The 15,178-nt window shown below is 40.3% G+C and overlaps 1 protein-coding gene across 1 annotated transcript in view; it reads left to right on the top strand.

Annotated features, from left to right (window-relative positions):
- Positions 1 to 1,919: 1,919 nt before the first annotated feature.
- The window catches only part of LOC113174462 (tyrosine-protein kinase CSK), a 37,711-nt gene continuing 24,452 nt past the window's right edge, over positions 1,920 to 15,178 (top strand). The window contains exon 1 of the mRNA XM_026378500.1: positions 1,920 to 2,160. The gene's annotated coding sequence lies outside the window, so the exon portion shown is untranslated. The remainder of the gene's footprint in view (positions 2,161 to 15,178) is intronic.

Raw genomic sequence — 15,178 nt, 5'->3', positions numbered from 1 at the left:
AAGACTACACTTTCGAGTGGTTTATTACTGAGAAAATACTATATAAATAACCTTGACCTTTATAAATATATAAAATAACCTTGATGATTGTGATTTTAATATTAAATTAAATGATTAATTAATTTATAGATTATAAATTAATGAATTATTAGTGACACTTTATTAATGCCCTTGGGGAAATCCTTGTGAACAGGCAGCTGTGTTTAAGACTCTACATGTTTAGGGTTCAGTGTCAAATATGGTGTATTGTAGATTTAGCTGCTCCACAAAGGAGGTAGAATTAATTCCAACTTAACCAGCTGCATCAGCATAGTTGTATTTACCAAGTCAGTAACAGTAATTGAACATGAAGTAAACTCTTCCATCAATTAACTTATTATTGTAATTCGTCTTATTTTCAGCAACAGAAATTGTGTCTCATAAGAAGTATGTACTAATACAGTTAACAAAGCACAGTATGGGGATACTACAACTGAAGCAACTCAACTCATCATTTCTAGCTTACAGGAGTACTGAATATAGTGGTGCCAACATTAACGTTATCAGTTAAAGCTGCGCTTTGAAACTGTTCAGGTTAACTCACAAGGGGGCAGCAATACTACACCTGTTTGTACTTATTGTAATTTGTTGTAATTAGTCAGGAAGAGTTGTCTGGGGAATAAACATCAAAATCTAAATGCTAATCAAGGTAATAACATACAAAAAAAACAGAGATTGCAACACAATAAGCTCTAAAACCGCTATTATATATTATATGCGACAAAGTGTTCTTCATGACATGGTCAAGAAGGTAACTCTACACCTGTGGATTCTTTTTTTTTCAGTTAAATAGTTGTAAATGCATCACAAAACATGAAAATATAAACAATTCATTTTAAGGCATATTTGAGCAAAGAATAATGGTCATCAAATGGTGAAACCTAATTTGCATGTTTCCATTCATCGAAAGAAACAGCCTTTGCAGCAATGACTGCCTGACAAATCTGTGATATTCTGCTGATAATTTTTTGCAGTTATTCAAGTGGGTGCCAAAGCATCCCCAGATAATCACATTTCTACCTTAATGCTTCACTGATGTTGTTAGTTTGTCATATTTTCATGAGTTTTGTGTCTGCATCCGAGCACTCTCACTTGCCTCCCACCATCAAATGACATGCAGTTAGGTTAATTGGTGACTCTAAATTGTCCATAGTTGTCAGCTCTGTGATAGACTGGTGACCTGTCCAGGGTGTACCCCGCCTCTCACTCAGTGACAGCTTGGATAGGACCCAGCAGCCCTGTTAATAACATTAAGAGGACAAGCAGTAAGGATGGTGGATGCATGGATGGATTATTGGTTAAATGGACAAACATTTATTTTATTTTTCAACACTTGGGAGGGCATGCATGATCAAAAAACAGATAGTTGGTATACATCATTGCAACTGTCATCATTGTATACATTTGTTTTTAAATATTTTAATAACATATTTCAAGTCCTGCCATCAATTATCCTCAGGGAGATCTTGATCAAAGATACTTGTCAATGGAAGTCCTCTTTACACATGCTCCACTGAGTTACCACTTGCTGTATATGAATAAGTTACCACAATGACCTAAATTGTGACAATATTTATTGTTTAAAGTCACGGAGCTCTGAGAGAAGATGCAAAACAACCCAAAAGCGACAAAAATGATCAATAACGCAAAAAAGATGACCACAAACAGTATGACCTAAAAGAGGCATGACGACAAAAAAAAAAAAAAAGACACAAATAGACAACTAAAAACGACGAAAAACGACAACAGGTCAGCAGGGTCGGTGGTTTGAACCCCGGCTCCTCTGTCGTGGTCACCTGTTGGCCACACGGCTGTGCTCACACACCGCTGACCCCGCGGCTGTGCCACGCTGCGCATGCGCGTTCCGTTGACGGAGCGGAGACCATTTCCTCCAGCAGCAGGCCTCGTACAGCTCTAATACACACACACACACACACACACACACAGTGACACACACACATATGCGGAGTACGGACGACCGTCAAATCAAAGCCACGTTTGGGATTGTCTAATCTTAACGCCACAAAATCTGGATGCCCCCCGACCACAGCAGCCATCCTAATGGGCCTTCACCGCTGATCTGCAGCAGCACCTGGTCGACAGCACAGTGGTCTCTTCGGGGTGAGTTGCCCACAGACACCGTTTTGTCTCGCTGCAATGTTTTAGCATGGAGAGCTTCAGGATAGCGCACTGATAGGGGGGGGGGGGGCGTCATTGTTGGGCTGCGTATTCTGCTTTTGCCTCAGCTTTACTTCACGGCTTTGCGGGGTTTTGTTATGGTTAGCGGTTTTTACCCGTACACGGCTAACTACTGTGAAACCTGTTTGAGAGCGTTAGCCTTAGCTGCTAGTTAACGGCCAGTGGGACGGTACGAGATCCGTTTTCGGACACGGTTTATGCTAGGTCTCAACATATCTTAGTTGCCTCTCCAGTCTGGTCCCTCATACGTTAACAAACACACAAACAAAACCTCTGTTAAAACTAGCCTGTCCCGTTCGCATATCTTGCCTCCAATTATACTCCTGTTATGGGCGATTTTGCGGTTGTGCCCAAAACCTCCGAGCCACCCCCTCCCCAATCTTTCCCACTGGTTCCATGGTCGGACACGTTGCTAACGCTTTGTGAGCTCAACCTTTTTATTTTCTCTATATCTATATTGTCTTCCTAAAGCATGTGCCGACACTCCGTGGTCAGCTACTGTCAGGAGACCCAAAGATAAAACTGCTATTGTATAACAGACCTGCTCAAATTAGGCATTAATACGCGTTTTGTTGTCGTGGATCATGCCCCTAATGAGGGACAGTGTGTGTGTGTTGTTGTTATTTAAACACCATGCATTACTGCACTGGTGCTAATACTTTAGCTTGGCAGTGTTGTATGTTGCTGAGGGGGTGAGGACGAAAAGCAGGAGAGGCTGATTATGTCCGATAATGGACCCAGATACTGTAGCCACCTCCGCGCTGCGCTAGAAACGGGGTTTAGCGCCATACTTTGAGGAAACACTGATCCCTGTCTGTCCATTCATATCCTCTTAATGTGTCCACTATTACCTCTATTACTATTTGCCTTGGGTTTAGATTAATACCTGTCCCTGCAAATACTTAGAGAAAGAGAGGCGCTACAAAAGAGGTGTCTTGTTGATAACGACAGCGGATGATTGTTGAAAACTACTTGTTATAAAAGAAAACGAGTGGATGCTTGAGGCTTATTAGGTTAAAGACCATGAAATGCACCAGCAGTAGTTTTGTTGTTGTTAAATGTAGGTATTTCATGAATCAGATCAGCATAAAGCCTGATCTCCCTGCATCTTTTGTTTGTTCATGCTTCACTTGGTGCCTTCAGGTAACTGTCTAACTGTAATGTTGACATTGACATACCTCTGCAAGCTGCGGCATAACCAACATAAGTGATGTAGTGTCTGTAGTTTATTGTTACTTTAATTGTGTAGTCTTAAGTGAAGACTGCCTCACTGATCTGCTTTGTAATATGCCTAATCTCTTACAATCTTACTCCTGGGTTGTTTTGAGGGAACAAATGTTAAGATTAGCTTATTATCTCAGTGCCTGTTGTTATCAGACATGTTACTGCTCAGAATCTAAAGTATCAACCCTCCGCATCTTGCTGCCTATTGTCGTACCTGACTGCTAGTAGGTTTGTGGTTGACCATCAGTTAGAATGTAGACATTGGCAAAAGGACTTAATTACAATACATTTGCTTTTTTGCACGTCAGTTTGACAACACAGTTTTGTCTTCAGAGTTAGTTTATGTGAAAGTTTCTTCTCAATTGTGACTAAAAACTGTATTATCTTTTCTGTCAAATAGTTCATTTTATTTTGATGCCCACCTGTCATAAAAGCTGAACTGAGTGCAGTAAGTGTAGAGTGCTGAAAAGGCAGAATAATGGCTTAGGGTTTTCTCTTAGTAAAATCTGTTGTCAGGATTGGTTGGAGTGAGGTGGTGGTGTGAGGGCTTGGCATTCATTATCCCCAGAGGAATCTGGTTAACCAGACTGTAATATGTTAGGAATCCATATGCTGTGTCTGTCAGGACTAACCTGCTGCCTATGTGTTAGGCTGCCCGACACAGTGCCTCGAGGGTCTGTGCTGAGTGGCTGCAAATAGTGCCTTTTTCTGCTGGTGTAAGAATTCAAGTCACTTCTGTGTGACAACATTTGAAGCACACAAGCGCAGCGTGACTCAGCCCCAGTCTGAGAAGTCAGACTGTTCAGCTCTCCGTTGGTGAAGTCAGACCCTTCTAGAAAGGTGGCAGGAGACCACACTTAGTTCTTCTCCTTCCTATCTTCTCTATGTCAATAGGTCTCACTGACTGACTGATGGCTAGGTGAGAGCTTTCGAATTGAGGTGCAGCTTGACTAGTACTAGAGCTGACAGGATAAGTCTAGAAGCCCAGCTACATACAGTATTGGCTGTGTTGTAGCAATGAGTTAATAGGAGGAAAGAAACTTGCAGTCTGCTCCATCCGTAATGCAGCAAGGAGCTGAGCTGTGTTACTGTCTTATGTTAAGCTCCAAGCCTGGCTTATGTGCTCAGCAGGGAAGTAATGGCTTCACTGTCTGGACACTGACCATCTGATTGCACATTTGAAGCCTGTCCAAGGTCCTTCAAACCTCAACACAATGACCATGCTTCGTTTGTTTTCTCCCTGTGGCTTCTTCTTTCCAACGTCCACTGTCTCTTTAATCAGCAAATGTAACAGCAGATGAGAGATTTATCATAGTGACTCTGGTGCAGAGTTTAACACTATACTGACACTCATGAGCAACAGGACATCACAGATGGCTGAAGACATACTCGACACAGTAGGCTGTATCAGTCTGCACAGATACATTCAACACCATTTACTTCATGGCTGTTTGCATTTTAGCAATCTGGTAAAGTGTGTTATTAGCTTTAAAAAGAAGTACACTGAATGGCTAGACTTTATATACAGACACTCCCAGTTTACATCATGATTAATTGTGATCATAATATTTTACAGTGTCTGATAAGGTATGTGAACAGTCTGAGTTATGCAGGTTTAGATATTGCAAAATGCAAAGCGTCAAGCAGGGCTATGGTCCACCTATTTAGGAAGAGCGATGTAAAGTGAAACTAGCAGCAGAAATGCATTGCACCTGCACTGCTTCCTCTTTTTAAACTGCTTTAGAAACAGAACAGGTGCATCATACAATAGCACTGTTTGCAATGTGTACAGCTATTTGTCTGTTATGGTCAGTACTAGTTCTGTGTAATTTTACCAGACACATACTCTGCGCTATTGTTGTCTGTTCATCGTACACTTAAATTGCTACTAGCATTGTGAAGTAATACAGATACTTTTTTGATAGGTAATTAATTTATTTATCACAAGTTCCATCTGTCTTTTTGAACTTGGTCTGTGTTGACTAATATTTACTATAGATTAAGTAAACTATTAATACATTATCTCACATACACATTTGCTGCACAATGGGTTGAAGTTCTTTGTTTTTCTCTTTTTCTACATCTGGACACCAGGTTTCAGCACCACAACAAGCTAACACTTAATGTTAATATAATATCCACTAAAGGTACTCGAGGACAAAGGCCTCCGTTGTCATCAGTCATTACCTTTTAATGCTACAGCGTCACTCCTGTGTCTTGTTGCCTGCTCAGCATCTACTGAGCTATGATAGACAACCCCCTCATACCCTGCCTCCAAGAGATCATGTTACCCAGTAGAATAGTACCATTGTCATGACTGCCATCTTGCGTGCACACTCGCCGAGGCCTCTCCATCTGGGCAGCGGCTGGTCAGTCAGGCAGGTTCTTGAAGGCCAAGAGGCTTCCACCGCCACACCTGCTGGCTAGCTGAACAATGAGCAGAGCCGCAGGCCTGACACATGCCTGGTCTTTCACTACGCCCACAGCCTCAAGTGATTTCCCCAGTGGGGACTGCTTTAAACTAAGCTAATAAAAATCCCAGATTTAGTATTTTCAGATCATGCTGTTCCAGTCAAATGGATCTGTATTTATTTTTCCCATTTGCGCTGTTCATGTGTTGCTACTGAATCTCGAAGTTCATAGTTTAGGGACTCCATTCATGCATCAGATCACAAAATGCATTCCTATGACCAGCACCTAACAAGTTTCTACCTGAGGTGATAATTTGGAAACGTCAATATGAGAAACTACTCAGATACACAATATAAGCCAATCAAAAACTACTAAGTCACCAGGTTTGACTTAGCTTAGCTTCCCTTCTCTAATTACCCTGCTTCTATTGCTAGAGCTGACCTACACAGAAACCCAGCATGACAAAATGGTTTCTGATTTAAATGAGTGGCTCAGCAGCTGGATGACATCATCCTTGTGTTTTAGGGTTGTGCTAGAGCTGATTTGAATTAATGGTTTCAAATAAAAATTTCAGCTGAGGGTGAGATGAGCAGGAGGCGCTTCCTTTTTATTTGAGAGTTCATGGTCTCCTTTCGTAGAGACCTGACTTGGCTGCTTTAGTTTCTCCTGACGTACTCCTTTTTACAATTGTCAGTGTAGTGATGATTGTGGAAATGTCAGGGACATCAAATTAGATTTGTCTCCTGTGCCTGTTTAAAGCCTGTGTCCAACTGTGTTTAACTCGGGTTGAGACGGATGGTCGCCACTCAGGGTACGATGATCACTGTAGACTAGCAGTGTGTATTGTCACAAAAGATGAAACATTTGATGTTATGCTCTATTGTATTTTTTTGTAATTTGGATGACACTGTGTTGTTCCAAACAGCACTATGTGCAACTCAAACAAACATTGAGTAGAGGGAACATGACACAGAACGGGGCAATTCAGAACAGGATAAGCACTCCAACTAGCCAAGACAAAACAAGGAGCTCTTTCCTAAAAAAAAAAAAAAGTCTACTTCTGTGTAGGGCTCAAACTCAAACATCCCCACACTCCCTCTTATTCATCATAGTGAATGTGGGAACACTTTAAACTGAATGACTTAGTGAGCTTGCAATCTGATTATTGTTTATTTGGTTTGTTTTACTGGGAGGAAATAGTTTATATATCAAAATGCATGTGCTGCTCTTTTCTCTGCACCAACTGCACTAGCAACCTCTTTTTATTTATTATAGTTTGTTTTGATGTCAGGCAGCTCTACTTCTGTCACATGCATGTGGTTTGTGTATTAAAAGTGGACCAGTAAATCGTGCTTTGCGAACTGTACTGTACTGTTGTACTGTAGACCCTACAACACACTTAAAACACCACTAACCTTTTTTACCACCTATGCAAGAATCATGTCAAGCAGGACAGAGAAAGTCTACAGGTTAGAACCACACAAGTAGAGTTTAATGCTTAAAACAAACCCCAAACTCAGATGATGACTTTTGACCACAGCATGCCATGTGGCAAAGAATCATTAAGATAGAAGGGGGTTAAAGTTTATAGTTATGTTATGAGCCAAAGCACTGCTTATACTGCTCTGGCAAGAACTTGCAGACTATTTCTAGCTCTAATTTGCACCAGAGGGAGATTGAGTCTTGCACTTATGAAATTCACTTCCAGAGGATTTCAGCCAATCTAAATCAGTGTCTATTTTTGAATCAGACCTTCAAACATGTCTCTATAGGAGAGCATTCTTATAACTCACTGTATTAATCTCTTCTAGTTTCTACAACTGTTTATCAATAGATGTGTATGATTATAGGTACATGTGTATGCACATTCATGTCTGTGTTGGCAGCATGTGTACACTACTTATGTAACTTAAAGCTAAATGTTATAAATATATATTCATGAATTGCTGTTTTTATATTTTGTTTTTATGTACCACAGTTTTTATATTTATCTCTTCAGTTGTTTATGAACTACTGTTTTTTTTAATAGTTATACTTATATTGCATGTCCTATGTCTTTTTATTGTGCAGCATTATCTAACATTGTTTTGAAAAGTGCTATATACTGTAATAATATGAATAATAATTATTTTGGTTGTTCATCATATCATATATGAATATATTGCACAGCCCTAGTATAGACCCATTTATTTTGACCACACTTGAAAGATGATCCTTTGTCAACAGTCAAAAGGGATATGATTCTTTTTCTATTATTGGGCTTAATCGTTAATCGTTTGGCACAGTCTACATTACAATATAGTTTAGTATGAAGATGTAGAAGAAAAATTGATGATTGGGTATTGATGCTGTGTTTCAAAAAACATCAGAACCACATTTGCCTTTATGTTTAACCAGTCTCCAGTAATTACTGTATAGATGGAAAGATGGAATTTTGGTCCATTTCTGTGTAACATCTCCGTGTAACTTCAACAATTGATCAGATCAGTGCTGTTGCACTGTCTGATAAGGTCCATGAATTATACCTTTCACATCTCGGCTAATTTTGACTGAATTCTTGTATCCCGAGATTCTTACTGGAAGTAGCTCAGAGGGTTCTACTATTTGTTCCAACATGATAATTAGCTGCTTGTATAATTTGCATTGAACCAAACTAATAATACTAAGTGTGATATGTTAAGGTGAGATCCTGTTGGCATGTTGTGTTATGTGATGTCTTGGTTACAAGTTTATAATCTAAATAGCAGCCATAGTAATTTTTCTTTGTGAAATAATGTGTGAGCAGGTCTCATGATGCGGACAGCATTATCCATATCTTACGTACAGTGTGGTGCCATACCGCACCGTTGTTTGGCTAGAGCAATGCAGTGCCACGTACACACTGTCAGACAGAGATGAATTATTCAACTGATCTCTGACCTTTTCCAGTTGCCCAGCCAAGCAAGAAGCGGGCAGAACCAACGACCCATGCCAACATGCTGTTTATATTTGGGGCTTTCCCTGCTTACTTCCACTGCCTGATCACTCTGCTGCCCCACACGCCGCACCTGTGTCCTGGTTCCTCCTTATTTAGGCCAAAACAGAGATAGAGAGGAAGTAGTGCAGTCATTGTGAAGATGATGGTGTTCTTTTCCAGTTATACACATAATAAACTCTGCTGTCGTTATTATGGGTGTCCTAAAAAGAACAAAAGACGAATCACTGATGATGTTGATAATGACCGTGGGTTCTGTCTCAGCAGGGAGCCTCCAGTGCTTCCTCTTTTTATCTGCCATTTGATGCACTCCAGGGTAGTTTTTGTGCAGTTGAGTCAGCCGCTGCACTTGAAAGATACAGTAACTGTTTCTGCTTTAATGATGTCACATAGAGTGTTGAGAAGTAAAGTGACCTGATTTAGGTCTACTTCAATACAGGGTTTCCTTTTAAAGGAACATTTTATTGGATCTTTTCTCTGTTTAAGACTCCCCTCAGGCTATCATTTTAATAAAAGTGACATTTTTTCCTGGGTGTTTTCAAATGAGAGATTAAACCGAGAGATTAAACCAAGAGATCTGCACTGTGTAGAGACATTTATTGTTGACTGTGGCCTACATCTGGTCATATTACTAATATACTAGTTAATGAGCCCCATGATTTACGTAGAGCTATGGAGCTAAAGATATGAATGTGGAAATGGATACAGATTGATGGACTTGGAGGCAGACAGATGGGTTCCTCTTTAGGTCGTATCTTTCCCATATTGTCACAAACAGAATGAGCATAACAATGTAATCATCATGATACTGCTGCTTAAACTCTTCCAATTGCTGACTGAAGTGTTGGAAATAGGCAATCGGTGGTTTGTTGTTGCACAGCACTCTGAATGAGAATTGAAGCTAAACTGTGAAATGTTTTGGTCTAACAGAAGAAGCCAGTATTTTGCCAGGTTATTAGACACCTGGCTAAATCTCATCCATTCTAATAAAAAAGTCAGCAGTGTTTGGCTGGAGGACCCCTATGAGGTATTGTTACATAGGAGCAACATGAAACTCTGTAGTAAAATCGCAGCAGTTGTGACTTTTGCTTGGTTTTACTTTCCTGTTTAACATGCAGACATGAATGTCTGTTCTCTAATCCAATTCCCTCATAGCTTTTAGTCCAGTTTTGTTTTGTTATACTTTCTCACCAGGAAGACCACACCAGAGTTTTCTAGGCGGTGCATTTGTTTAGGGCTACACCAGAGTGTGATTACTATGTTCACACCAGACAAAAAGAACTGAAGCACGAGGAAAAACGAACTTCAGTTCTATTAACGAACTAAAGGGCTATAGGTGTAAACAGGCCATTAGCCCAGGTGTCAAGCTTCAGTGTAATTTCTCCACCTCATATAGGGGTTCTCTCTGGAAATTATTTAGTCAAGGCAGTAAGCTAGCCAGATGTCAGTACGTCTTTTCATGATGAATATGAATATAGTAGGTGATGAAAGTGTACGGCAAGTTACCTCATCTCTCCCTGCCTTTCAGCATGGCATGAACTTGTTCACTTCTTGGTTCCTAGAATTTGTGTTGGTCTTTTGTGGAAATGAGATTACTGACGTTGAGTGTTTGTTGTTATTATCGTTGGTACTGGCATTGCTTATCGACTGATTTTTATTTGTTTTCCCTCATTCATTCATAATTACCTACAGTCTCTATTCTCTTACCCAGGTGCACACACATGTTCACTTAAACTCATACAAACCCATATATTATTACTGGGTCATTATCTTGTTCTTTATCTATCACTCTCTCACGCACATCATCATCTGTTGTTCTTGGTGATGTCCAGGCATCTGAGTCAGCATCTGAGGAAAATAAAGCCACCTATCTCATGTGTGAAGACACAACGTATGTATCTAGACTGAACCCAGAGAGAATATGGCAAGGGCACTCGGGGAGAAGTTTCTGTTTGTGCATAAAGTCACAGTTTGTGGAAATTGTAAGGTATGCTGTTCCATATTGTGAAATAGATCACACTGTTACTGATCAATGTGGAACATATACTGTGAAATAAATTTAAGATCAGACTACTCAGCCCTGTTTACACAGACTTCTCTTAAAGGCATATGCCTATCCCTAGGTGTGAGAGCGAACAGGATTATAACTGCACAAGTGTGTGAGTGTGTGTGAGTGTGTGTGAGTGTGTGTGAGTGTGTGTGAGTGTGAGTGTGTGTGAGTGTGAGTGTGTGTGTGTGTGTGTGTGTGTGTGTGTGTGTGTGTGTGTGTGTGTGTGTGTGTGTGTGAGTGTGTGTGTGAGTGTGTGTGTGTGAGCCTTTGTGAATTTACCAAAGAAGTCCCTTAGGCCTGCTTTCCGCAGGCAAGATTTGCTGTTGCTACCTCTGCAAACATTGCCTCTGCATTAGCAGAAATTGTCCTCTCGTATGCCTTACCATCTACCTGGGTTTTCTTACCCACACCAACACCATGACCTTATCAGCCAACCTCCTCACATACAGTTGAAACCAGACTCTGGATGTGCTGCCCAAATGCAAATTGTCAGCCTACACAACCATCTCTGTTGAACACACACTCTAAAATACTTTTGTCTGCATGTATTTGTTCATTGGAGACTGTTTACAGCTGATGTTTTTCCTGCTTGACACTAGACTGGTTGGCAGGTTGTGTTGGTTCACTCAGTGTGTGTGTGTGTAAGGTGAGTTGCTTCTCCTTTAATCAAGAGAGATGTAACTTGGAAGCATTGTTTTCTAGGTGAAGTAATTCTTGCTGTAAATGCTGCAGATGCAGAGCCAGTGACAAGAGTCACATTTGTCAGTGTGCATGTCATTGTCCTTGCATGTGGATGTATGTGTAATGTTATGGTATTTTCGTAGGGTTTAAAACTAGGCCGAAACTATCCTGAAAAGTCACAACATATGCCTCAGTCTTTTGGCCCTGACCACACACATCTAGACTGACATTTGTACATAGTAACGTACTACTAAAGTAACATTGCACTGCTTTACATCTGTCGCACAGTTCTCCTTTCATCTAATTAGGCTATGTTTCTGAAGCTAGCCTGTAAAAAGAAATGAATGACCTAGTTAACATTGTCTCTAGGGTTCGGCTATTGTGACTGAAACGCTAATGATTATTAACTGGTTATTTTACTTCATATTGAGCGAACAGTTCATAGCGCACATAGCTCATTTTACATCATTGACTTTTTAATTAGCTTTTTTGTTTAGCCATGTTGGTTAAGTATTTTCTCCACTTCGATCAAGTCACTGCCATCACCAGTATCAGAGATATTGACTCTGTACCCACCCTTTGTCTTCACGAGACAGCTTAACGTCTAAAGCGTATTAAGAAGCCAAGAAATGTCATAAATGAACCCTTTCAAAGCAGCCTATAAATTGAAAATCATTCCAGGTTACTATTAGGGGTGGGCATTTCAAGCAAAATTGCCATTTCATATTTAAAGGGAACAATTTCAACAGTATTCGACATACACAGATACACAGCGAAAACATGAGGGTAGTGACTTTGTATTACCTTCATTTCTAGCAACAAATTGCTAAAAGCACATTAACCAGGTTTTCAGCCATAATCTGAGAAGCTTCATCACAACTGAACATGACCTGTTGGCTTGCTCCTCAATTTCTCCTTGCGATATACACATTCCACTTCTTCAAAATGATTTCTACATATAAATACTTTTTTCAGCATTGCTGGAATGCTGGTAATGGTAGCATTACAAATGTCTGACTGAAATGGATCAACACATGACATAAAAGTAACAACATATAAATAGTATTTTGCTGTAAAGTAAAAGGTTTTAGCAGCTCTGCACTGGTCTTTTCTAAGGAAATACATGCTGAATGTATTTAAGAGCACAGTAATTCCAGTCAATGTGAATGTGCAAGCAAGATGTGTTTAATGCTAGTGCACACATGCTATATGTAAACACACATTTTCAGTTCAGTGCAGTGTTTGTAGCATATTTGTCTGCGTCACACAGTGGAGAGTGCCCCACACTGTTCACTAATGCAAGTCTGTGGATGTGAATTAATAATTCAAAGATCTGCCATAGCTGGGTGGAGCCTCTATTATTCATGGTTGGCACTGGAACCGACAGATGACTGTTTTTAATATTAAGGATCAGCAGGGAAAGTCCTCCGCCAAGAAACCAGGGAGTTTTCATCACTTTCATATCTGTCTCCTTCCTCCATTTATACCCACCACTCGTCTGTGCTCTTAAAGGCTCCTTCATGGTTTGTGCTTGCCCTCAGAGGTGCACAAACATGGATCCACTTCTACAGCCTGCAGTCTACACAGTAACTTTTTGTGTTCCACACATGCGCTTTAGAAAACACAATGGGGACCTCCTGACAACAAAAAGAGCTCTTTTGTTTGTTGTTTTAGGAAGAGAACAATAACACAACCAAGGATGGGAAATAGCGTGTCCACTTTAATGGTGTGACACGTGCTCAGTCACTGCACGTCCTCACAGACCCTTGCAGATTTCAGATGACGTAACATGGACCCTAGTGACCCTGGCTTTAACTTGTCCTCTGTGCCCTTGCTCTTTTGATCCCCTCCATCTGTAAACATCTTTGTGTTTTCTATAGCTCTCTTTCTACATCTCGTTCTTTATGATTTGACTGTTATTCTGTGGTGACCAAGACCAGTCTTGTCACACAGATTTTTCAGAACACCACATTTACTGTAGACCACTGACAACCTTTGTGTTTCAGCTAGTTGAACGTTAGTTGATGGGTTTAAAGTTTTCAAAAGAAAGTACTGCTCTGTCATTGTGTTCTCCTTTGGTAAACCACGTTTGTCAGTGTGTTTTTAGAATCTGTGTGTGTGTCAATTTTTTTCTCAATTTGGAATTACTCCATTCTTAGGTAATCTGTATAGGCTCTATTTTGAGTCAAACAGTATTCAGTTGTCATTTTCTATATGGATTTTGCCTTTAGCCGTTCCCTCTCTAAACGGCTTTTTCACATTTTTAGTCCACTGATTTTTCTCGATGGTGTCAGTGCTTTTGCCACTGAATGCTGCTTTTATTAAAGAGATTTGGATCTCCAGTCACCACTAATGCCACTACCATATTGTACCAGCAGCCTACTGTGGCTGCTGCTAATGACGTTCTTTGTGTCTCCGTCCCAGTGCTTAGCTTCTTCGTCTCCTCCTCCTCTTCGCTTTGAATGGAAGAGTTGTCATGTGTTGCCGTCAAAGGAGGAGGAAAGCTCACCCCCTGGGATGCTCAAAGCCACCCACTTCAGTAGGTGTGTGTGCGTGTTTGTTTGAGAGACGGCATACATTAGGGTCTGGTTGAAGAATGTGTATGCAAATGTATGTAAGTGGCAGAATATATTAGGTGGAAGAGGGCATTGTGTGTACTCATGTGGTTGTGTGTTGTCAGTGAGAGTTCAGCAACACTGACAGCATAAGCAAAGCACTGCAGAGTGTGCGTGCATGTGCAGTAGTGAGGCAGATGTCCTGTCAGAAGAACAGTGAGCCTCCCCAACCCTCTGGCTCTCAGCCTGTACCCCCCACCACCATCCTGAGAGCTTTCTACTCTTATCTGTCTCCACATGTTAGTTCCAGAAGGACAGAATGACGGGAGACTACTCTGGAATGAGTAGTCCCTTGTCATTCTGTACCTTTACCTGCAAGATCTCTTCTTCATCTTTCTTGTATTATCTATTGAAGAAAGTCTGTATATCTGCCCGCAGTTACACTGCTGTTACTGTGCCTGTGAGTACATTAATTCAGTTTACTATTAGTAAATGAAGCTTGTACTGAGCATCCTGCTGTACTGTATACCAGTACTGTTTTGTCTTACTGTCTGCATTTCCTGAAGAAAAAAAAAAAAGCTTCATACAAGTAGATTTGGCCTACTGTGTATCCATAGTCTGACGAAAGAGCCATATTGTTTGGCATTCTACACTGCAGTGTAAATTTAAAGAGCTGAGGGGAATAACATTGAGCAAATTTGATCCACACATTTTACACATCCATTTTTAATTAATTTACCATGAACAGAATTTATCCTGTAAAAATAGTTACTCTGGAGTTCATCTACTACAGTCTTTAAAAAATAATTCAAGCTGTGCTACTTTCACAAAAATCATGCTGTTGAGTTGCAATATGGGAATTGTTGATACCAGCGTTTTTTTTTTCCTACATATTTAGTAGCACAATAATTGAAAAGTATTTTTCTTTTGTTGCAATTTTTTGAAAACCTTTTTTCTAGCATTCTTGTTTAAAAGCAAAAAACACAGTAAACAGCTCCCAATGTGGTCTAAATATAAATGGGGAAATCCTGTAAGAAAAGCAGT

This window comes from Anabas testudineus, chromosome 3 (genome assembly GCF_900324465.2).
Source record: "Anabas testudineus chromosome 3, fAnaTes1.2, whole genome shotgun sequence".
NCBI lineage: Eukaryota > Metazoa > Chordata > Actinopteri > Anabantiformes > Anabantidae > Anabas > Anabas testudineus.
The sequence above is the reverse complement of the archived record's forward strand: the minus strand, read 5'-3'. Positions and strand labels throughout refer to the sequence as shown.